Source organism: Sminthopsis crassicaudata, chromosome 3 (genome assembly GCF_048593235.1).
Source record: "Sminthopsis crassicaudata isolate SCR6 chromosome 3, ASM4859323v1, whole genome shotgun sequence".
Taxonomy (NCBI): Eukaryota; Metazoa; Chordata; class Mammalia; order Dasyuromorphia; family Dasyuridae; genus Sminthopsis; species Sminthopsis crassicaudata.
In genome coordinates, this window is record NC_133619.1 from 295,145,798 (window position 1) to 295,170,915 (window position 25,118).

Below are 25,118 nucleotides of genomic sequence, written 5' to 3' on the forward strand. Positions count from 1 at the left end.
AGTATATTATTTTGGTCTTTGTTGATACATTTCCTACTGAAATGCTATGTGATTGAAGCCCTCCTAGTACTACCCCCAAAGTGATTTGCTGGAAAGAAAATTGGATTTGGATTCTGAGAACTTGCTCATTGTCATGTAAATAGTAAGTGTTACTTAGCAAGTTATAAATAAATATTTATTTATTTGTAGGGGACTGTAGATATTGGGGAACTTTAAAAAAAGTATACTTGAAACAAAGATACTTATAGCAGGGTGTTAACTCAATGAAATTAATGAGATGATGTTCTCTAGTTCACATATACTTAGTGCTTAGTATGGTGATGTAATGGTTCTATAGTTCATACATACTTAGGGTGCTATAATTGATGCAATCATATTGAGGCATATAAGGGCTGAGAGGATTGGAAACAGAGACATTCTATCTTTGACCATCTTCCTGGTGGCTCTCCTACCTACTTCACTCCTCCACTAAGATCAAGGTTGATCCCAAGATCTTATAGAGGGCTAGTCTGGACATTACATTTTGGCATCCAAACATGGGACCTTGAAAGAAGAACACTGCATTTTGAGACTCTGGACATAAGGAGCTATATACTCAGCAGTTTAACTGACTCGGTCATAAGTTCAATGGTGAAGTCTCTGTGACCTGGAAATAGGATAAATAAACTAGTCATTTTTGTTCTTCAGCTGAAATGGGGCAAATACTAAGAAAAGAGCCTTCCCCACCCCAAGGAAAGTGTGTAGCAACAATCATAGTTAAGTTAATAAAGAAGCAAGGTTTGTTGGTAACTTGGGAACAGGTCATTGGACTTTTAGAAATATTAGAGTGCACATCTCCTTGGTTCTTTAAAGAAGAAAATTTAGAGTCATACAAATGGAAACTAGTTGTAGAGCAACTATTTGAATATTATGAAGATAATGGTCTTGATTCAATTCCTGAGGAAACATACTATATATACAACATAAAAAAATTGGCTTTAAGGAATTCTACAAGTTTTAAAATAAGGAAAAAAGGAAAAAGAGCAGGAGGGGGATGGTACTGACAAAACAGCTGAAAAGCTTTAAGAACTAGACAGGAAAGGAGTTAAGTACAGTGCTGATGAAATTAAGGTTTAGTAGGAGCCCTTAGTGCATTCCCCATCTCATGACCCTCCTCCCAAAATTTCACCTTCCTGGGTGAAGGGAGGAGGAGGAGTGAGAGGGGCAGTGACACTATCAGTACAAGCCATGCAGCAGCTTTGTCCACCCCTTATGACAAGATTACAAAAGGCATGAATTAAAGCTAAAGATGAAGAATAGGATAAATCTGATTTAAGAATAAAAGCATACTGTGTGACTGAAGAGTTTGACTCTTCATGTCAAGAAAGAAGAAGGTACACGCCTTTTAATCTGGAAATTATCAAAGATCTGAAAAAGGTTTGTTTTCTTTATGTGTCTACATCAAAATATGTTAAGATGGTATTAGGAATTTGGCTTATGAAATTTTAACCCCTACTGATTGGAAATCTATAGCAAGAACATGTTTAGAATCTGGACAAAACTTGTTGTGGCTTTCTGAGTATAGTGAACTCTGTGGAATACAAGCCTGATGAAACAGGCAACCTTAAGTTACCTTTGATCAACTAGCAGGTTTAGGTTCTTTATGTAGACACTTTAGCTTATATTCTTATGGAGGCAAAGTTCACATCTAAAACTTTTACCCTGATTATTCTTTGATGTTATGGGTTTCAATTTTCTAATTTAAGTTTCATTTTTCTAATTTAATCTTCATAACTCTTTGGAGACCAAATGTTCAATCCATTTTTCACATCTCCTGTTCACAGTAGACTAATGACCATAGATGTGATGTAAGAAACAAAATATCTTACCAACAACTCCAGTGTTGACCAAAATGGCATCAGTGCAAAGGTGAGCAGTTCTCAGCAAGTTTAAAGTGGAGTCCCCACACACCCCTTGTCTCTTCCTCATATGGACTGGGCTTCAGAGCTTATGGGAGAACTTTCCTCAGCAATAAAAGATCTCTGAAACAAATGGGGGAGGGGGAATGTCGCGTGTCAGAGAAGGACCAAGGTATGGTCAAATGGGATCTTGTGTTGCCTCACCTTTCTCTTATCCTGAGTCACAAGAAGAGTGTGGTACAAGAATGTGAATGAACTGAAGGAAAGCTAGGATCAAAGAACAAAAGATTCTTTTTCAAATCTCGGGCCACTCTCCACCCCCCATTCCCACCCTCCATCACAAAACCCAGTACCTGTTCCTAAGGAGCATGCATTCTTAGATTCTTTTGCTCCTACCATCCACTGATTCCCTGTGGGTTTCAAACCCTCCAAGTCCCATTTCTCCAATTTAACCTTCACAAATGTAAAAACCAAACAAATGCCCATCCATTTCTCACACCAGACTGTCCTTGATGTTAAATTTTCCTTGTAAAATCTTCTTACAGGCTATTCCATCATTGCTGCCCTCCTTTGGGTCAGTCTGCCATGGTACTCTGATTAATGGTATCTTTCTCTTAACCCCTTTTCTCCCATTGCCACGTGATATCTCCCCTAACTCCACTATGCTTTCCAACCCTACTTTTCCTCCTTATAACTAACTCACTCTTTTAGGAAACCAATTTCTTTTCAGAATTTAGCCTGCCAGCAAAGAGCATGCCCCAACCTCATGGGGTACTTCCTTTCTACTGCATAAGAGGAACTTATCTTTTACATGCTCTTCCAACTCTATTGCATATTAACTATTCCTGGTGTCTATTATATTCCTTCATTTTGTCTGTAACCTCTTCCCCTAAATAAACCTATCTTTTGCCAAAGAGAATGGCCACTGTGAGTTCTTCATATGATCAAACTCTATCTTTTGGTGTTTATCATCATCTGGGTTCTATATCACCTACATCAGTACAACTGTCTTATATTCCTTTAGTGTAATCCATCTAAAATTACTGAATAACTCTGCTTATCATTTCTTGTACAACAATAATATTCCATAACATTCATATACTATAACTTATTTATCCAGTCCCCAACTGATGGGCATCCATTAAATTTCTAGTTCTTTGCCACTACAAAAAAAGAGATACTAGCAACATATTTGCACATGTGGGTCCCTTTCCCTCTTTTATGATCTCTTTGGGACATAGCTCTAATAGAAACATCACTGAATTAAAGAATGTGCACAGTTTGATAGTCCTTTGGACATAGTTCCAAATTGCTCTCCAGAATGGTTTTATCATTTCACAACTTTGCAAATAATGCATTAGTGTCCCATTTTCCCACATTCCCTCCAACAACAAATATGCTTTCTTATCTTGGAATAAAGACCATCTTCCACAATCTAGGATATATTGTTACCATAGATATAGGAGAATTCCAGTTTGATATAAAATGTATAAGAAAAGAATATCATTGGCATGCAAAATAAAAAAAAAATGTCCTGGGAGGTAAAGTCTCCCACTTTAGAGAAGAAATAATTGTTTAATTACTCTGAAATAATAAGAAATAGTTTTATTTTTCTAATTTCTATAAAATAAAATATAAAATTTTCTAATAGTTTTATTTTTCTAATGAAAAACTCCTACTTATGATGTCCATTGTCTTTCTAGTCCCCAAGCTCAGTATATAGGGGATTTTTATTTATGGCTCCTGTCTAGAACTTTCCTGAAAGGGAGAACAGAAATTTAAAAATAAGTAATCAATGTATATTATGAATCAGAATTGAACAGGTAATTTATTACAACACTCAAAAAGAATTCTAATCACAGGACAATTTGGCAAAAAACAAACTTAAAACAGGATACACTAACATAGCTTATAACAATTTTTATAATCTCCTGGGGCTGATACTTAAACTTTAGCAATACCAAAAGCAGGTTTTAGGACTTCTATTAAGATATATTACATTTTATCTCAGTTTGACACTGTTCAAACATGTTTTCAGGTAAAATGGACAGACTTGGGCCAATCATTTTGTAGTTAGCCATACTCTTAGATGCAAGTAGATCCACTTAGATCCACCCCTCTTATTGGACCCAGGACTTCTGGATCTCTGAAACTCACAAAGTTACCTCCAGTTTGGGACATATCCTTCTTAGAATACTACATATTTGCCCAAAGAACAAGTAATAATAAATACAAAGAGGTAGCTTATTCTTGTTTAGGTGGGACATGCTTTTTTCACCTCATAGAGGCTAGAATGGGGAATAGCACCAGCTTCCTCTGTCCCACTCAATGTTCAAGATAAAGTTTGGAAAACATGAGGGAGGGATTTACAACTAGAAAGGGTGATAGATGTAAAGGGCTAGGTTGCTTCCTTTTATATATTGAACAAATTATCAAATTTTCTAGCTCCAAAGTCAGTAAACATATTTTTTGCTGTCTCACAGTGTGTGTGCCCCTCAAAGATGATCTGCACAAGGCCAGAAATAGGTTCCCTGAATTTCCCACATGGTTATCAGAAATCAAGAATGGCATCTTTAAAATGTGGTTCATGGTGGGAGGATTGAGTTATGCTTCTCAACCCCATTTTGAAAAAGCAGCACCTTCACAGTGTATTATCTCTCCCTCACAAATTCCTTTTAAATTCACTAAGATTTCACTAGGATTCAATTACTTAATAATTTTTACAACAATGCTTTGTTCATGCTTTTCTAGATTGCTAATGGTGATATCCTACTTAGTCTAGGCAGTGTTTTAGACACCTATTGAGTTTGTTTCCTTTTTCTTTTAAAAATAATTTGGAATATGTATGGAAGAATTACCCATGTTTAACATTTATTAGATTACTTGCTGATTAAAGGAGGGGGTAGGGAGAGGAGAGGGAGAAAAAACTTTGCAACACAAGATTTTGCAAGGGTAAATGTTGAAAACTATCTATTCACATATTTTGAAAATAAAAAGCTAAAAAAATAATTTGGTCTGTTCACATTGACATTAAGCAATTTTCCAAGACGATCTGTTAAAATATTTCTCTTATGTTTTAGTTATCTTTCCAGAACTTGAGAAGCAAATACAGTATGTTTATTTCATCCTAGAAGCTGCTAAGTTTATGTTCATGCCCCAAAGTATGCAATTAATCACATTTAAAATGCCTGAGAGTTGTACAACTTGTGTTGTTACTGGTTTTCTTATAAAAAATAAACATGAACACAAGCTGCTTGTTTTCAGCTAAAATTGGAATAATATTGAGTATAGAGATTGAAAGCTGTCTGAATTTTTCTTCTTCAAATTCCTACCCATAAAGAGGCTGAAAAATTATGTGACATAAAGAAGTGATAGAATTATGGAGTTTAGATTTAGAAAGGACTCCCTCATTTTATGGGGGACTTTAAGTCTGAGAGGCCAAGTGAGTTACTAAGAGTCACAAAAGTAGAAAAGTAGTAGAATTGGTACTCATACTCAGGTCTCCTACTTTGTATGATCAGTGTTCCTTTCAATATGAGTGCCCATAGTCAAACCAATGGAGTCTCTAATCCTATGAATCTCAAGGAAGTGATTGGTTTTTTTTTTTATTTAGTATTTTTAATTTTTTCACATTTTTAAATTTTATTAAACCCAAACTATTTTCTTATTCCTTTTGGGTATTAATATATTTATCTCAGAAAGGTTATACTTTTTATTGTTGCTCAGTAATTTCCAACTCTTTGTGATTCCATTTGCAGTTTTTATTGCAAAGATAATGGCGTGGTTTGCCATTTCCTTCTTTTTAAAAATATTTTATTTCTGCTTTAATTTAATTGTTTAAAAACAACTTAAAACACTTGTTTTTTTTTCTTTTTAGTTTTGAGCTTAGTTTGAATTCTATTTCTCCCTTTCCCCCTCCCTTACATGATAAGCAATCTAACATAATATTATACTTATACAATAATGTAGAATATTTTCATATTAGTCATTATATGAAAGAAAACTCAAACAAAAACAAAGAAAGAGAAAAATAATGTGGTTTTGTCTATATTCAAATGCCATCTGTTCATTCTCTTGAGGTAAATAGCATTTTTCAACATGAGTAATTTGAAATTGTCTTGATTCTATTTTCCAAGTCAGTTGTTAATTGAGAAATTTCATGTCTTTTTCTATCATTCTTTTGATTTTATTTGATCATTTCTTGATGTCTCATGGATGTTATTAGCTTCACTTGCTAATATTGTAATTTTTAAGGAATTATTGTTCACAGTGACTTTTTGTATTTCCATTTCTATTTGGCCAATTCTGTTTTTTAAGGATTTGTTTTGTTCAATGAATTTTTGTTTATCTTTTTCTGTTTTTTATGCTTCCTTTACCAAGCCATAAACTTTTTTCCATGGTTGTTTTTCATGATTTTTATTTATTTCTTTAAATTTTCATCCTTTTCTCTTAAAATCCATTTTTGACCTCTTCCGGGAATTATTTTTGGGCTTGAGACATTTTTCTTTGAGACTTCACATGTAGTCATTTTTTACATATCCTCTTCTAAATTTGTGTCTTTATCCTCCCTGTCACCATAGTAACTTTCTATAGTCACATCATTATTTTTTATTTTTGTTTTTGCTCATTTTCCTTCCTATTTTGTGACTTTTTACTTTATAGAAAAGTTGGAGTGCAGTGGGCAACGTCTCAAGCTACTTGTGCCAAGACTTGGGATCTTGGTGCTGGTTTTCATTGGTCTATTGGATCTATATGCTGACTTACACTAGAGCAAGGTCCTCTCTTCTGGCTTAAACCTAAATTAGGACCTTAATGCTCACCTGCCATAGGGGTAGGGTCTCCCTGTTGGCTTGCACTGAGAGTGGGGTCTTATTCCTGGCTTTTCTTGGGGTTGGGGGTCTTGCTGATGACCTACTTTAGAGATGGGACCTCACTGCTGGTCTGCTTAGGGGTAAGTCCTCATTCTAGGCCTACTTTGGCCATTGATCTGCTTCAGGGCTTGGGGCCTTGCTGATGGTTTATTTTGGGGATGGGATTTTACTGATGGCCTCCTTGAGTGTGGCCTGCTGCTGGCTTGATTGTGGAACTACACTCTCCTCCCACTTCAATGAGACAGATTTTGCTTATTGATCGATCCTTCAAACTGTCCTGGCCCAGTAAATGGCTTCACCATACCAACATTTGTTCTGAAGTGTTATTCAAGGTTGTTTGGAAGGTAATTTGGGAGAGTTCAAATAAGTAAGATCCTGCCTCACTCCATCATCTTGGCACTGTAAGTCCCCCAATTACAATTTTTATGGAATTATTTTCTTCAGTGAATTTTTGTACCTCTTTTGCCACTTGACCAATTTTGCTTTTTAAGAAGTTTTCTAAAGTGATTTTTTTCTCCCTCTTTTACGCTTTGGCCAACTTTGTTTCTTAAGTTGTTATTTTCTTCAAAATATTTTCATGCCTAATTTTTTTGGTTAAGTTGTTAATTCTCCTTTTATAATTTTCAGCATTGTTCCTATCTTGTTTCCCAATTTTTCCTCTACTACTATTTGATTTAAATTTTTTTCTTTTTCTTTAGGATTTCTAAAAAATCTTGTTGGGCTTATATACAATTTACACTTTTTCTTGAGGCTTTACTTGTAGCTATTTTCACATAAGTGTCTTCTGTGTTTGTGTCTTGATTTTCCCTGTCACCATATTGTTGTTCAGTCATTTCAATAATCAGTTGAGATTTTTCTTGGCAAAAATAGTGGAGTAGTTTGCAATTTTCTTTTCCAATTTATTTTACAGATAAGGAAACTGAGGCAAACAGGGTTACATGATTACTCAGGGTCACATAGGTAACAAATGTCTGATGTCAGATTTGAACTTTGGAAAATGAATCTTCTCTTTTTAGGCCCAGTATTCTATCTACTATGTTATGTCACCACAGTAGCTTTTCATGGTTAGTTCTTTTAGTTTGTTTCCTCATTTTTCCAGCCTATTTCTTGAGTTTGAATTTTATGTTAAAGTTGGACTCTGCCTTTTTAGAGGAAGGCACTGTCTCAAACTGAAGACTTCTTTCTCTTACTGTTTTCACCATACTTCTTGTGGTATGTAACTTTTCAATGTTTCAAAGTTGATATGATCAAGGGAAAAGTGTGGTCAGTGCTCTCCTTATCTGTTCTGCCCTTTACCCAGATAAAGCCTGCTTCTTTCTGCTGGCAAGTGCTAGTGCTTTTTTTTGTTTTGGAACTGTGACTTGGAAATATGTATGGTCAATGAAGTTGCCAAACAATGTCCTGTTCTGTATCCACTGCATGCAGAAGGATCTCCTTTAATTTCTTTCTGACCAGGTGACTGATTCCCTTATTGTCAATAGATTGAGATTTCCTGAAGCTGTTGCTGCTGTTGCCACTGTTACTGAGATCCCACCCATCACTGGTGGTGTTGCTGCATGTGCTCTGGTCCAACCCCTACCCCCCCCCCCACCAATGTCACAGATCTTTCCTTTTGATTTCCTAAATTCTCATGGGTTGAAAAAAATGCCTTACCCCAATCTTTTGTTGATTATGCCATTCTAGAATTTGATTTCATGCATTATTTGAAAGTTGCTTGGGACAGAATATTGGGAAAATTTGTCAGACTTGCTTCTTATACTGCGCCATTTTGGCTCTCTTCTCATTTCTCAGATAAAGGGAACTGAGTCAAATTTATAAGAAAAAGAGCCATTCTCTCAATCGATAATGGCCAAAGGATATAAATACTATATAAATAAATAAATAATTCTTCAGAGAAAGAAAATGAAGCCATCAATAGTCATTTGAAAAAAAAAATGTTCTACTATTTATAACTATGCTTAAAGGGCTACAAAACTGTGCAGTGTCTCTACTAGATCTGTATCCCAAAGAGATCATAAAAGAGGGAAAAGGACCCACATGTACAAAAACGTTTATAGCAGCTCAGTTTGTAGTGGCAAGGAAGTAGAAATTCAATTAGGGAATGTCTGAAAAAGTTATGGTATATGAATGTAATGGATTGTTGTTGTTCCATAAGAAATGATGAGCAGGCTGATTTCAGAAAAGCCTGGAAAGACTTATATGAAGTGATGCTGAGTGAAATGAGCAGAACAAAAAGAACATTGTACACAATAACAACAGGATTATGTGATGATCAGCTGTGGTAGACTTGGCTCTTTTCTTTTTAAATCAATCAATTAATTAATTAATTTTTACAAAAATTTTATGCATAGGTAATTTTCCAGCATTGACAATTGCAAAGCCTTTTGTTTCAACTTTTCCCTCCTTTCCCCCACCCCTTCCCCTCGATGGTAGGTTGAACAATACATGTTAAATATGTTAAAGTATAAGTTAAATACAATATATGTATACATGTCCAAACAGTTATTTTGCTGTACAAAAAGAATCGGACTTTGAAACAGTATACAATTAGCCTGTGAAGGAAGTAAAAAATGTAGCCAGCTAAAAATATAGGCATTGGGAATTCTATGTAGTGGTTCAAAGTCAACTCCCAGAGTTCTTTTCCTGGGTGTAGCTGGTTCAGTTCACTACTGCTCTATTGGAGCTGATTTGGTTCATCTCATTGTTGAAGAGAGCCACATCCATCAGAATTGATCATCATATTGTATTGTTGTTGAAGTGTATAATGATCTCCTGGTCCTGCTCATTTCACTCAGCATCAGTTCATGTAAGTTTCTCTAGACCTTTCTGAAATCATCCTGTTGGTCATTTCTTACAGAACAATAATATTCCATAATATTCATTCACCACAATTTATTCAGCCAATCTCCAATCGATGGGCATCCACTAAGTTTCCAGTTTCTGTCCACTACAAAGAGGGCTGCCACAAACATTCTTGCACATACAGGTCCCTTTCCCTTTAAAATCTCTTTGGGATATAAGCCCAGGAGAAACACTGCTGGATCAAAGGGTATGCACAGTTTGATAACTCTTTGAGCAGTTCCAAATTGCTCTCCAGAATGGCTGGATGTGTTCACAATTCCACCAACACTATATCAGGGACGTGGTTCTTTTCAACAATGCCTTTATAATTCAAGGCAATTCCAATAGACATGGGATAGAAAATGCTATCCATATCTAGGGAGAAAATTAAGAGACTGAATGGAGATCAAAGTATATTGTTTTTACCTTTTTGTTGTTGTTTGTTTGTGTGTTTTTTTTCCTTTTTGTGTTTCTTTTCCTTTTGATCTGATTTTTCAACATGATATGATAAATATGGAGATATGTTGAGAAGAATTGCACATGTTTAACCTATATGGGATTGCTTGCTATCTTGGAAAGAGAGAAAGTAAAGGAAAAAGGGAGAAAAATTTGGAACACAAAGTTTTACAAATATGGATGTTGAAAATTATTTTTACATGTATTTGGAAATATAAAATATTATTTAAAAAGAATATTAAAAGGAGCAATTGATAACTAGAAAAAAAGAAAGAAAAATGCTCTCAATCACTAATAGTTGAGAAATACAAATGGAAACAACTCTAAGCTACCACCTCACATCCATCATTTTGGCAAAGTTGACAAAAAGCAAAATGACAAATATTTATAAGTTGTAGGAAAAGAGACACTCTAATTCATTGTTGGTGGAATTGTGAACTAATTCAACTGTTTTGTTAAATGATTTGAAACTATGTCCCAGAAGTTATTAAATTATGCATACATAACTTTTGATTTAGAGTCACTGATGTTAGGTCATCTAAAGAGATTTTTTTTTAAAGGAAAAGCATACATATGTACAAAAATATAATAGTTTGTTGAGATCCATGGATAATGGAGATACTTCAGACAAAGGGCATAAAAATATTTTGGCTATGAAAACTCTGCTAACTAAGTCTGGATTGGCTTTTCCATCCTCGCTGAGGGCTGGCAATATCTTGAGAAGTTAAGAGACATGACAAGCCTTTGCTATTTCCTGGATTTATAAGCACCAATTAGTGCCTTGGAATAATAGAAAGTGTCTTAGTGTTTAGTCCTTAGTGTTTGATAACTTCTGCCTATTTCCTAAAGTTAGCATAAGTATTTGCTATGATAGGCTAGGTTTGAAAGTAGGTACCAGGATGTCTGACCATCTGTAGTTTCAGGATGTTCTTGGAGTTATAAATATGACAAAATCCTGTCATATACTATTTGACATAATCCAGAGACTTAAGGTATAGATCCCCACATGTCCCATCCCCTAGAACAAAGAAATTCCTAAGTAATTAATGTATGCATGGTATATACTCTGACTTATGTAACCCTATGGTATTTTAGTGCTTGGTACTGATCAATAAAGTGGACATGGAATCCTACCTTCACCTTTTCTCCTGAGTCCCTGCCTCACTCAATCCTTGTCTATGACAGAACTGTAGCTGGCCCTGAGGTTCTTTCAACAATCAGAGAGAAACTCTACAGTAGTTCTTTTTTGTTGTAAGAAAAAACTTGGAAACTGAGAAAATGCCCATCAGCTGGGGTAATGGCTAAATGGATTGAACTATGTGGATGTAATATGATATTATTCTGATAATAAAGGGGGTAGTTTCAGAGAAACCTGGGAAGATTTATGTGAACTGATGCAAGTACAGTGAATGAAACCAGGAGAACAATTTCAATAATAATATTATAAATATTATCAACTTTGAAAGATTTAATAACTTATCAATAAAGTGACTAATCAAAATTCCAAAGGGTTCATGCTGAAACATATTTTACATCTTCAGATTCAAAGAGAAAGAATTAATGGACTAGACAGATTGAAGCATATTTTCTTCTCATTCATGTTCTTTTTTTTCTTGTCATTTGACATGACTAATGAAGGATATTTGTAATGAGGTTTTTTTTACTTCTAATTGGATAGGAGAAAGGCTAGAAGGAGGGGTAAAATTTGAAACTAAAACTGAAATAAAATTTTAATTAAAAAGAACAAAGCTCAAGGCTAGCTGCACCATTCAAGTTGGTGAATATGTGAGGTGACTTTGGCATGGAATGCCTTTTATGGAAGTAAAATGTTGGTGATTGAGGACTGAGAGGTGACTTTGAGATGGAACAATTGTTGAAGTTGTAGAAGAGACCTAAAGTATCTGATAGCTAGGAAGCTGAGCTGAAGTCACCAATAGATGAAATAGGTAATGAATTTGGCTGTAAATGGTAGAGATCGAATCTTGCCCAGTGACAGCCAAGAATGTCAGAAGCTGCCTTAATATAGCAGCTCAAGGTAGTCTTTCCTTGAATTTCTTCAAAGCATGAATTCTTTGTTTTGGGCCTCCCTTCACCCCTCCCCAATATTTGTTGCATTTTCTTGTGGAGAATTAATTTCCTCTGATTTATGAGTCATCAATTACATGGAATAAATTTTCTAGTTAGCAAATTCAACAAACATTAAGTGCTTACTGTAAGCTAGGTTTTGTGCTAAACCTAGGCATTCAAATACAAATTTTATTAATATGGTGCAATTAAATGTAATCTATCATTTTGCCTGTTTTGTAAATAAAGTCTACACTGAATAGGGATTTGATATTAGACTATATTTGCTTTCTGACACATTGAATATAGTTTGAGATCTCCTGTGTGGCAAAGATGACCTTAAATTGTTTTTTTTTTCTAATAGACTAAGATTCTTGAGAAGAGGAATAATTCATTTTCTTTTTTGTTGTATTTTTATCTCCATTACCTAGGACAGTTCCTGGCATGTAGGAGGCACTTACTGGCTGCTTACAGTTGATTAATATATACAAGTGTAGGAATTGGACTAGATGAATTCTAAAGTCCTTTCCAATTCTAATAATATACAAATAGTTACCCATGCATGAACTCCAAGAGATGGTTGAATAGTAAGATAAATCTATATCTATTTTCATATCTATATACTTACATCTTATTATTCAAAAGGATGAGTAATAAGAGCTCTCTATGTATTTAGAATAGACAGATATATTTAAATTTAGGTAGACATTTATATGTCTATAGATATATATTTTAATATTCAGCTATTTGCCATATATATTTCCCATATATAATGTATTTCATATAGTATATGTAATAATCCCATATAATCCATTATATCTCTTATCTACATACATACCTACCTCTCTAACTACTTAACCATCCATCTATCTATAATTTTGCAGAGATTGACATATTCTGACCAATAAAGTGACCCTATATTTTACTCTCTCTCTCCTTCTCCCCTATCCCTTTTTCTCCTCTTTCTACTTTTATTTCTCTTATTTTCTCCCCTTTTCTCCCCTGTTACTTTTTCTTATTTTTAGCTTTTTCTTCATTGTATCAATGATACCTAAGTTTGCACAATGTTTGACACAGAACTTTCATGTACGTAGATTTAACTCTCACAATCACTAGAGCTTTGAAGAACATTTATTATTTTTTCTCATTTTATAAATCTTAAACTACCATCTATGAAATTTTCATCTTACAGATGGTACAGAGGTAACCAGGATTAAATGGCATTCCCAGATCCACACAACTAGTCAGTGATAGAATCAAGACCAAAATGCAGGTTTTCTGAATCCAAATTCAGGGTTCTTTTTATCCCATAACATCTTCACTACTCTTGTCAACTGGGACATTTTATGTGAAGTGTATCTTTTCCTCTTTCCTGTGTCACTAACTGGTTCTTTTCTGATCATTTTTAGTGGAGATCTCAAGATGAAGGGGAGAAAGACCTTGTCCCTTCATTTCTGGAAGGTATTTTTTCCAGGGTAAATTATATGAAGGAAATTGAGTGGATTCTTCTGTTCAGTTAGTTCTGCCTACCTATTCTTGACATTTTTTTCAATCCTTAAACTCTCTGTCAGTTTGGCACCCCTCACAAGTACTGAATCAAAGATAATGAAACCTAAGATTTACTTTTACAAGGAACACTTTAAACGGTAGAAGCAGCTGCGAGAGAAGAGAGTTGAAATTCTGGACCTTATTCAGGCCAATTAGGCAGAACTTAGTTGCATAAGAAGAGCTGACAATTTTCTATCAATTAGAGCAATCCAAATATAGAATGGATTGCCAAGATAGTAAGTAATGGGCTCCTTCACTTATGGTCTTTGAAGAGGTTGACCAGCCATGCATGGTGGAATACACCTGTAATTCTTGCTACTAGGGAGATTCAGATTGGTATATCTCTTCAGCTTGGGAGTTTTAATTTGCTTTAGAGCTAAAAGTGATCAAGTCTTCACACTCAGTCTGGTGAATTCTATGGATCCTGGGGGAAAGGAAGAGAAGGCATATTGCTTAAGTAGGGACAAACCAGTTTTAGCACAAGTCAAAGCTTCTCTATTGATCAGTAATAGGATCTGGTTTGTAAGTGGCCATTGCACTTCTAGCCTAAGTGAGATAGAGAGAATGAGAGAAAGAGAGAAAGAAAGGGGTTTAAAAGAAAGGAAGGAAAAAGAAAGAAAGAAAAAGAAGAAAGTGAAAAACAAAAGAAAGGAGAAGAAAATAAAAAGAAAGGTGGTTGATTATCAGGATATTGCAGGTAGGGGTGTATACCTATATACTCTGAGCATATGTAATCCTAGACTTAAGTGACTTAAAGTATTAGTGATATGTGTAAAGGATTGCATACACATTATTCAAAGTAATCATCACAGTAGTCTCTCACTTTGCAAAAAGAGACCATGTCCAGTGATTTGAACACTATAAATGCTCAATAAATATTTGTTGAATAAATGAGTGGATAGATGGGTGAATGGATAGACGAATGAATAACCAGGACACTAGATGGTAACTGAGCCCTAGGACATTAGTTTTTACATATTTTCTTTGTGCCTTTGTAGAAACATGCACTAACTTTTTGATATTTGTCATATTCACTTTTAGCTCTGAATCTTCTAGTTATGAAATAAAGCTTGTGGCCTCTTTACCTCACAACAGGATGGGGATAATTAATAAAATAATGAGTTCAAATCACCCCTTTGTGGCATGTGTCTGCTTAATGAAGTTGTGAGAGCTCTGCCTGTTAACCTGACACCTTTCAAGTGTGGAAAGGAGGCAGCTATTCTCCACACACTTGGATGAAATTCAGAAGCATGCAGTTTCTGCTTGTAGCCATGATTCTTTCTTGTTCCTAAGCTAGAATAAGGAAAAGATGCTTCAGCAATTTCTAAGGAAGCACCATAACTGCTGTGTGAAGTGGGGCCCGATAAGGCCTTGAGACCATGTCCTACTTGGTACTGTACAATTGAGTGTTCTGTTTGTTGGATTGGACACATGAGTCTTACAAATATGTACTCTTGATTAGGACTATAGGAGTATTAGACACAGAAAGCTCTCTCATAATTTAGACTTACCTTTTTGTTTTGCAGATCAGGAAACTGAGTCCCTATACAGTTATATGATTTGCCAAATGTCATATAGATAATAACGAATAGAGTCATGACCCAACATCTTACTCCAATAACTGCTCTTTATGTTTCATTATAAGCAGTAAGAGAATCTTCCTTTCTGACCTTCCTCTCTACAAATTCTTTCTGAATAAACATGGATGCCCATAGTTTCTTGCTAATGATTCCCCCATCTCCTATCACTCCTTTTCCAAAGGCAGTGGGAGAGTCAGTCATATCTATAAGTGAAGAAATGTGTTATATGATATGCAGATTAAAGAAGAATATTGGGATGAGTAGTGAAAAAGTTATGGGTTAAGAAACTTACCTAGAATTTGTTTGAACTTCCACTTCTTTTGTGAAGTTGAGATATTGTGTTATTTCCAGAAAATCCAGATTAGATAGATTCTTAAAAGTTCCCCCTCCTGACAAGCCTCTTTATTGATTTTGCTGATCACTAATACTGGATTTTTGCTATTTTTATATTTTTCTGTTTTACCTTCAATTTCTCTTCCACTTTGACAAAAAAGACATTTGCCAAATATTTGTCAAGACTCTAAATAAGTCATAGTATCTGTAGGATTCTTGATGTTATGCTAAAAATCTTATTACTTAATAATAAATGGGGGAAATATACTTAAGAGGAGTGAAAATTGAGTTTTACATTTACTAACATTAAGTAGCATTAGCTGTTTGGAGGCAAAGTTATTGAATTAGTCAAACTAAAGACTCAAGTAATGATACTTTCATGAATAAGGAGCTTACTAGGGAAAAGTTCTCTCATTGACATTGGTTGACCTTTTCCTAACTGAATATCTATCTATGTGACAGCAAAATTGCATTGTACTATTTAGCTTCTTGGACAGAGAAAATTAGTACTATGATCCAACTAAGACCAAGAGACTAAAAACCTTTAAATCATTATGCCCGGTCCTTTTGCTATAATAGGCCAAAGTAGATAGACTTGGGAACTTACATGAGAATTTCTAATGCCCTAATTTCTGTACCCTGGAATTAGTCTCTGAGTAATAGATATGAAGAGAAAAGAAAATAGAGAGAAATAAAGGGAAAAAATATAATTTCAATAGTATCTTTAGCAGTTCAGTTATAGAGGAGGTTGTATCCTGGACTAGAAAAAAGAATGTAATATAATATTCTTTGGTGGACATTATTCAAGTTGCTCTTTTGTAACAAGTTCACCAAAGACAGCTGATCATAAGAGATACTGACAAGAATTGATAACACTTCCAGGAAGTATGGAGGGAAAGGGGAATTTTACAGTAACTTAAATGGAATACATGATGTTTGCCTTGCCTTTCTACCATGGCCAAGTAACTACTATTTACTATCATCTACTATCTAACTGTTCATAAAGTTCAGGTTGTTCTCCCCATATATTCTTTATGTTTTTTGGAGAGAATGGAGTATTCCTGGAAAAATGAAAGAAGGGCTTCAGTACAAAATGAGACACACACACACAGAAAGGACAGAGAGAAACAGAGACAGAGACAGAGAGAGACACAGAGAAATAGAGCTAGAAAGACAGAAAGAAAGACAGAAAGACAGAAGTAAAGAAAGAAAGAAAAAAGAAAGAAAGAAAGGAAGGAAGGAAGGAAGGAAGGAAGAAAGAAAGAAAGAAAGAAAGAAAGGAAGAAAGAAAGAAAGAAACAGAAGAATAGAAGAGTAACTGTCCAAACTGGTAACCACTTGGTTTTTTTTTTTTTTGTTTGTTTGTTTATTTGTTTGGTTTTTGTTTGTTTGTTTGTTTGTTTTTTGTTTTCCTGGTGATTACTATAGAGACAAAGGATTCTGATAGAAGGAATAAAGGCTATCTTGCTAAGGATTATTAAAATGTAAGAAAGATAATGAAAACCTAAGGGACATTTTCATCATTGCTGCCCCTTGAATTCATGGACTTTAGAAGACTGATGCAGATTTGAGAAGGCAATTGTTAGTTGTAAAGATGATTCCTGAAAACAGAATTGGCATTTCTGTGCTGTGGCTTAAAATATAGAACTGATTCCAAGGTTGGAAAACATGTTTTTGCATAGAGTCCTGTAACTATGATCAAGAAGGCAAAAAAATTTCTGTGTATATTTAATATGCTAAATAGTGTAATGACAATAGTAGCAACTAAATTTTACACAGTACTTTAATGTTTACAAAGTTGTTTACATATTTTATATCATTGTTCTTCATGACAGCCTTGTGACTTTATAACTGAGTTTATGGATTCTTTGTTAGGGTCACACAGCTAATAAGTGGCTGAAGTCTTCCTGACTCCAAGGTCAATATTTTATTTACTGAGCTGTCAAACTTCTTGGCTATTATTACTATAAAGAATAGTTATTATATGATAGGAATGCAATCAATAATGATATTTAATGCTGAAGAAGAGTAACAAAATCTAAGAAAGAATGTATCAATAAAACTGATAACCTTAGATACCTATCTTCTAATGCATGAAGTATAGATATTAAACAAGAATAACTAGAAATCCCACTTGAAGGAAGACTATTTTGCCTTCTTATGTCACTAAGATTTAGTGGAATAGAATTATATGAATATGGCTTTGACATAGTATATTTTACTCCAAAAAAAGAGAATAATAAAGGATTAGTTAGTAGGACTGTTTTTTCATATAAAGAAGATTCTTGGATGAAGAAATTCAGGAACCAGAGATAGGAAGCATGATGGGATACATTTTAGTTAAGTAAAGAGAGGTGGTGATCATTAATAACCAGAATGTATTCAGCAAGAATAGGTCATGCTAGCTTAATCTCATTTTTTTTAAAAACAGGAATATTAGAAGGATAGAGGAGGAGAATTCTACAGACAAACTATCTAATTCAGAAGACTATATGACAATTTCTCATACTATCTTTGTGAAAGTCCTACATTTAGATTTTTAAAAAAAATCAGTTATAGAAATGTAAGGTAGGGAAGAAGTGCCTTTTTGGTCATTCATCTGGAAAAGATATAGGAGGTTTGATGAATTGTAACCTCAGTATGAGTTCAATAAACATATAAAACATAAAACATATTTAATATGTATAGGAATGCCATCTAGGGGAGGGGGTGGAGGGAAGGAGGGGAAAAATTCGGAACAGAAGGGAGTGCAAGGGATAATGTTGTAAAAAATTACCTATGCATAGTACTGTCAAAAATGTTATAATTATAAAATTAATAAAAAAAGAAAAAAATAAACATAAAAAAGTTATATTAAAAAACAAGTTATATCGAGAAGCACAGCATCTAGAGCACTGGAGTTATAAAGCAGATGATACTCTGCATTAGTATAAAGTATTTCCTTACCAAGACTCCTTTATACCCATGAAATCCCCAATCCTTTCTTTACTCATTTCAGTCATACCATGTTAAATTCACATTATGCTCTGAATACCAAATTTAGGGACAAGCTAGAAATAGTTTACAGGATATCCTCATGACTAGATGTATTAGAATTCATAAGACTATATATCATGTTGTTTGTTGTTATTTTTGTCTTGTCTAATATTTCATGACCTGCATTTGATATATTCTTGGCAAAAATTCTTTCTCCAGATCATTTTACAGATGAGAAAATTGAGGCAAACGGGGTTAAGAGACTTGCCCAAGGTCACACAGCTTGTAAGTGTCTAAAGTTGAATTTGAACTCAGGTTTTCCTGACTCTAAACTTCATGCACTATCCATTATGCCACCTAGACTATACTATAGCATGATTCATTTAAGGAATTAAGATGGCTTAATTTGAAGAAGAGAAGACTTGGAGGTGAGAAGATGAGAGGTCTTCAAGTATTTAAAAGGCTGTATGGTGCAAATGGAATTAGAAATGTGTCTCTTGGTCTGAGAAGGTCAAACCAGGAGTGATTGGTTTCAGAAAGCATCTGAAGTAGCTCTTAGCATGGTTACCTGACACATAAGAGGTGCTTAATAAATGCTTCTTGCGTATTGATTTATGTAAGGAAAACATTACCTAGGAGAGCCACACCCAAATGATTAGGACTACCTTAGGAGGTAGTAGGTTTCAGGACCCTTGAAGAATTCATATAAAAGTGAGATAATCTTTTGATGGAGATATAGTAGCAGAAATTTTTAATGGTATGTGATGGCTGCTAAATTTTTTTTGGATTGACATTGTCTTCCTTCTGGTCATGCAAAACAGGTTGGTTGTGATTACTGTTGCCTAATACCCAAGAGATCAGTAGATGGTACCTACTAAACTCACCCTGTGACTTATTACCAATTAGAGCTCCGATCAACACTGTGACACAGTTTAGTGCTGGGGCAGCAGTAAAGGTTTAAAGATTCAGAGCACCTTAGGACCTGCAGAGATTGAAAAGTACCTGCAGCTATGGTCAGAGCATTTTGGCAGCTTTCCACGATGTCTGCAAACTCCTTTCACTTGTGCAGAGAACACATCACGTTAGCAATGCAGTGGTGCATGAAGATAGCATCCTGAGCTCATTTTGGAAATACTGGCATCTTGCTCACAGTTTAGCTGGCTTGGAATAAAGAAAGAGGCACTGAAAACTAAGACAGGGACCATGGAGTTCCCAGAAATAGTTTTTCCCCCTCTGGCCATTAATTGCTTGCTATAAATCTGCAGTGCAGTCAGGTTTGCAGGGGGAAAAAGTATTTGTTGCACTAGTCAAGCCAGTTTTGAATAGTATATAATGGTTTCTTTGGTAACCAAGCCAGGATGACACCCACACAAAGTTAGAATACATTGGACTCATTTCTGTGCCCCCTCCTCATCCAACTAAATGAGACTAAAGTTGTTTAAAATGAAAAATGAGCTGTAGTAGCATGTATTATGTGATGTAGCATTCTCCACATGTATATATTCTAATAGCATACATTATTATTTTGGGAATAAATATGTATAGTATTTTTAGATATTGATTCTAGTCTCTTTAGTGGATCAAAGGATTTTCATTTTGCCCAAACTATAGTCTTTTGTGCATAGTTAGGTAGGCATTCTAAAACTAAAGAATATATCATAACATTTTAATGATGTACATGGCCTGCATTTCCTTTTTTAAAATAAGGCATCAGTATCCCAATAAAATTTACATTTTAAAAAAAATTATGTAATAAATGATAGAAAAAATAAAACTTTTCCCAAAGAAAATCACTGAGTTTTAAGAAGCTGATTAAAATCCTTAATTCCTGCTGCTAAGGTTAAAATGCTTTAAACAACAAAATATATTGATATATGGTTGAAAGAAAGTCTGTTACAAGAAAAAGAGGAAAGGATGATTTGCTTTAATGTAAATAAGTGAAATTGCCTTTTATTCTCATTGCATTTTCTCCTTTCTTTGTCTCTTGTTTCTTCTTTTACTCCTGTCCCTCCATGCCCCTCTTTCCTCCAATCTCTTTGTAATAGCAATGTCAGCATTGCTAGTCTTGTATCAGGAAATAAATATGGATTAACATAAGCAACTTCTTTATTTAAAAGCTCTAATGATAACACAGCTAAGGGCCTCCAAGCTTTTCTGAGACATCATCTCATTAATCCTCATAACCTCCCTGTGGGACAGGTAAGCAGTAACGATAATTATGCTTAATTTTATAAAAGATAAAACAAAAACAAAGTTTAAAATATAAATTATTAGCAGAGAATTGCTTTTCTAAATAATCTCTTTCTTTTACTTTGTTCATTATTGAAAAAATATTCCATAATATCTCTTCCCAGATTTTTCCTTAGGATAGGATAAAAAATTCTTCATATCACAGTAGATTTTAACAAAAGTTCAAGAGCATCCAGTAATGTTTAGAACATTATTAGATTAAAATACTTAAATTTTCATTTCTTTCTTTCAAAGTTTTGGGCTGAAACCCCCTCCTCCCCAGCATACCACGCACTTTATTTATTTGATTGTTCTTATGTCTCCAACAGGAGGAATGAGCTATTAGTATTCCTTATTCCTTTATAAACCTTAAATAAGTAGGCAATTGGCAGTAAAAGACTGTATATATTTTGTAACATAATAAACTGATAGAAATGCTAATAGTCAATTTAATTCATAGAAATCAAGAGATTCAGGGGCATCTAGGTGGCTCAGTGCATAGAGCATCAGCCCTGAAGTCAGGAGGACCTGAGTCCAAATCTGGCCTCAGACATTTAACAACACTTCCTAGCTGTATGACTTTATTTTATTTGAATATTTTCTTTTTGCATTAGACTTATCAGTCAAATTAAAGAGACAATCAATCTCTCTTCCTCTGTCTTTCTTTGACACAAAGTTAACTGTTTTAAGTTTTTAGATCATGGGATGTGGTACATCTGAAAGAACTAGACTGAGGGGGCAACTAGATGGTACAGTGGATAAAACACTGGTCCTAGAGTAAAGAGAACCTGAGTTTAAATGTGGTCTTAAGATATTTACAAGTTGTATGACTCTGTATAAGTCATTTAACCTTACTTGCTTCAGGAAAAAAAAAAGAAAATAAAAGAGAACTAGATTGGATTTGGGTTCTAATTCCAGTTCTGCCACTTGCTATATGGCATTGGGGGAAAAAATTGTACAATGTTGGGATTGAGTTAGATAATTTCTAAAGTCTTATTTAGAAAGCTAAAAATTTGAGGAGTTAGAGTAGAAGGTATTACCCCTCCCCTCATTTTTCTTATTAAGACCCACATCAGTGAAGTCATTATATAAGTAACATGGTTACATAGATAACAAGAGAGTTGCAATTTAAACCCATATTTATCAGACATTGTTTGACCAGTTGTTTCCTCTTCCCCACTGGATCTTTTTTTTTTTTTTTTTTTTTAAGATCCATTTAATAATGAAGGGAAAGACAAGAAAATAAAGGGGGATGATCTGATAATAATGATCTGATAGCTGATTTAAAACAATGTGTTTTAAATTCTTGTACTTAATTTCCCCATCAAAATAGCAACAATATTATTATTGTTTATTAATCATAACAGAGTCTAATGAAAAACAATGTTCCCTTAAGCAGCATAATATTTTTTTGTATATAGGGCTTTAGAGACTAATTATCATTTTGATACAAGGGTATGAGAGTTCATGTTTGAAATATCAAAATTTCAAGTGAATACATAATGAAAAAGGTCACTAAAAAAGAGAAAAGGTCATAAGAAATGGTTTATAAATAAGCTAAATTACTGCTTCCAGGCATTCCTTATGTTCTCAGCAAAAGTATTAATATTAAAAATGGACATAGCTCATAGTGTTCCATAAATGTACATACAGGAGTTTTTAAGTGGGAGGACTATATTAAGATACAAGAAAAAAGGGAGATAATGTATTACATGCACTAAAATTAAGGAGCAAAAACATGCTGTAACATGTATAAAACTTGTATATTCCTACTTTTTTCTTTTAAATGTAAACACTCAAAATGAGGATGATATAGTAGAGAATTATTTCTCAATTATTTTTCTTCTCTACTAACTGCATTTACAGCAATCATGAAAAAACTAAAGAACACCAAGCATTCAAGCCCTGATGAATTCATTAAGGACAAATATTAAACAAAAGTATAAATGGAAATGGAACTGATAAACATTGGTTAATAGGAACTATGTCTATATTTGTATTTCCAGCACCTTTCTTAGTGCCTTGAACATAGTGGATAATTAAATTTGAAAAAGAGAGAGAAGGAGGATGAGAACAAGAAAGAGAAAGAAAAGGATAAAAGGGAGACAGATAAAGACAGAGGACAAGACTGACTAAAAAAGAGAGAGAGACACACACACAGACAGAGAGACAGAGAGACAGAGAGAGACAGAGAGAAACAGAGACAGAGAAACAGAGAGACACAGAGACAAGACACAGAGAAATGATAGAGCTAGAAAGAAAGACAGAGACAGGGACATAGAGAAAAGGGAGACAAAGAAGAGGAAGAAGATAGTAGCTCTCAAAATTACCTTTTTGGGATTTTAGTTTTTATTTTTCCTTTTTTCTTCCTAGCTGATTAAGCTAAGCTATCTGCCTTTACCCCTTTATTTAAACTAATGAAATTAGCCAATTATGAATCAAGACTAAAGGAATAATGTCTGTTGGAATATTGCAAACTAATGCTAATTATTAATTAAGTTAATCTTCATTAAATTAACAGGGGCCAAAATAGCTATCTCTTCCCCCCTTCCCCCTTTTAAGAGGAAGCCTGATATAGTGAATAGAGAGCTGGTCTCAAAGTCATTCTTGTTGGTGACACTTTCCGGTTGTATGACCTTGAAGCAATAACTTAATTTCCCAGAGCTCAAGGCAACTCTTTAAGACTCAAGTTGCAAAGATGTTGCTGACTGGTATGTAAAGGGAGTTTTCTCCCTTGGAAGTTCTCCATACCAATGAACTTAGTTCCTATTCCTATCCCAAATCCTTTTACAAAATTTCTTTTGCTAGCCTCAAATGCCTAGAAATATTCATCATGTAGTAAGAAATGCTGCTCCTCTAACACAGCTTTGTTGGAACTGCTCAATGTGTGGTGAATGAAAGATACAGAAGTTTTTTCAGCCTTCAGTAGTCATCCATGTTTTTGTAGCAAGTAGAAGTGAACCACTCCCACACAAGATATGTAGAAGAAATGCTTGAAGGACACTCTGAAGCATAACTTCAATCACTGCCAGGTAGCTGCAGTCTTCTGGGAAAATAGTAACAAACAGACCTGCCTGCTGGTGTGCCCCAGTTAAGAAAGGGGTGGTGCCTTAAGAGCAAAATCTTGCTCGGTATGGACCATGGGGAGAGCTACCAATAGCTGTCAAAACAAAAAGGTTGTGGCAAATCAAGGATCATCTCTCATCAAGGATCAGTACTGCTTAGAAGGAAATGTTGTTCTTATATTGGTGTTTTTAAGCATGTAAACGCACATGAATAGTTATTACAATCAATTGTTTTCTTTAAATAGAAAAGCCCTGAGTAACACTCAACAGAACCACATCACCTTTTGCTCCTCTGATTTAATTAGATCACCCAATGTTTCTGTACCCAATTCCTGTTCCTTGAAAAAAGGAACAAGTGGTACTTTATCAGGCTGCTCCTAAAGTAATTTAATTAACACTAGGGGAATTATTTAAAAAAAAACATAGATAAACGATAGGTTGTGATATGGAATTAACCTGCTGTGTGGTTTCTCCCAATCCATAAGTTTGATTGGGGTATTGCTGATCCTTGACTGGGTTTGAATGATATCCCAATATGACTGTCCTCGAGATGGCATGCTAGCTATTTGTCCTTTTTTTTTTTTTTTTTTTTTTTTTTTGCTATCGCCTCAGGCTCTTTCTATTCTAGTGACCTTTATATTGCTACTACTCTTTCAGATCATTTTTTATATAAAGTTTTCTGAACTTAGTTGAAGAAACAACTAATGTGAAAATGTACAATTTCAGAAAATCAGAAACAGTTTACATTCTAAATCTCTATAGCTCTTATATGGCAGTATTTCTTTCTTCCCTTGGTAGATTCTTCAAAATTTATGGCAACTACACTGTTGACATCTGAACAAAGATGACAAATGAAACTGAAAATTGGAACTTGATACTCAACATTTCCTGAGGTCCTAAGAAAATATAGCTGGGTAAGATATAGAAACAGCAAAAATTTGTGATTTTGATAGAAAAAAATTATAGTACACAGAGTTATAAGTGATGCCAGAAACCAACTCATTACCATGACACAGATGAGGATACTGAATCTTTGTTTAAGAAGTTAAATTACTTGCCCAAGACCACATAAGTAGTAAGCATAAAGGGCAGAATTTGAATATGTCACTTCAGAGAATCATTTATGGATCTATGATCCAATCAGCTAATCTCTTGCCTGTCATCCCAAAATAATTTTTGGGGGTCAATCAATTATACATATGGAATAATGCAAAATATATTTTATATTAATCATGTTACAAAAAGGCAAAAAAAAAA

At 34.4% G+C, this 25,118-nt stretch overlaps 1 long non-coding RNA gene across 2 annotated transcripts in view; it reads left to right on the plus strand.

Annotated features, from left to right (window-relative positions):
- LOC141561413 (uncharacterized) overlaps positions 1-25,118 on the plus strand; it is a 184,035-nt gene that overhangs the window by 50,018 nt on the left and 108,899 nt on the right. For both annotated transcript variants that reach the window (XR_012488044.1, XR_012488043.1), the window contains one exon: positions 24,660-24,775. This is a non-coding gene — a long non-coding RNA (uncharacterized LOC141561413). The remainder of the gene's footprint in view (positions 1-24,659; positions 24,776-25,118) is intronic.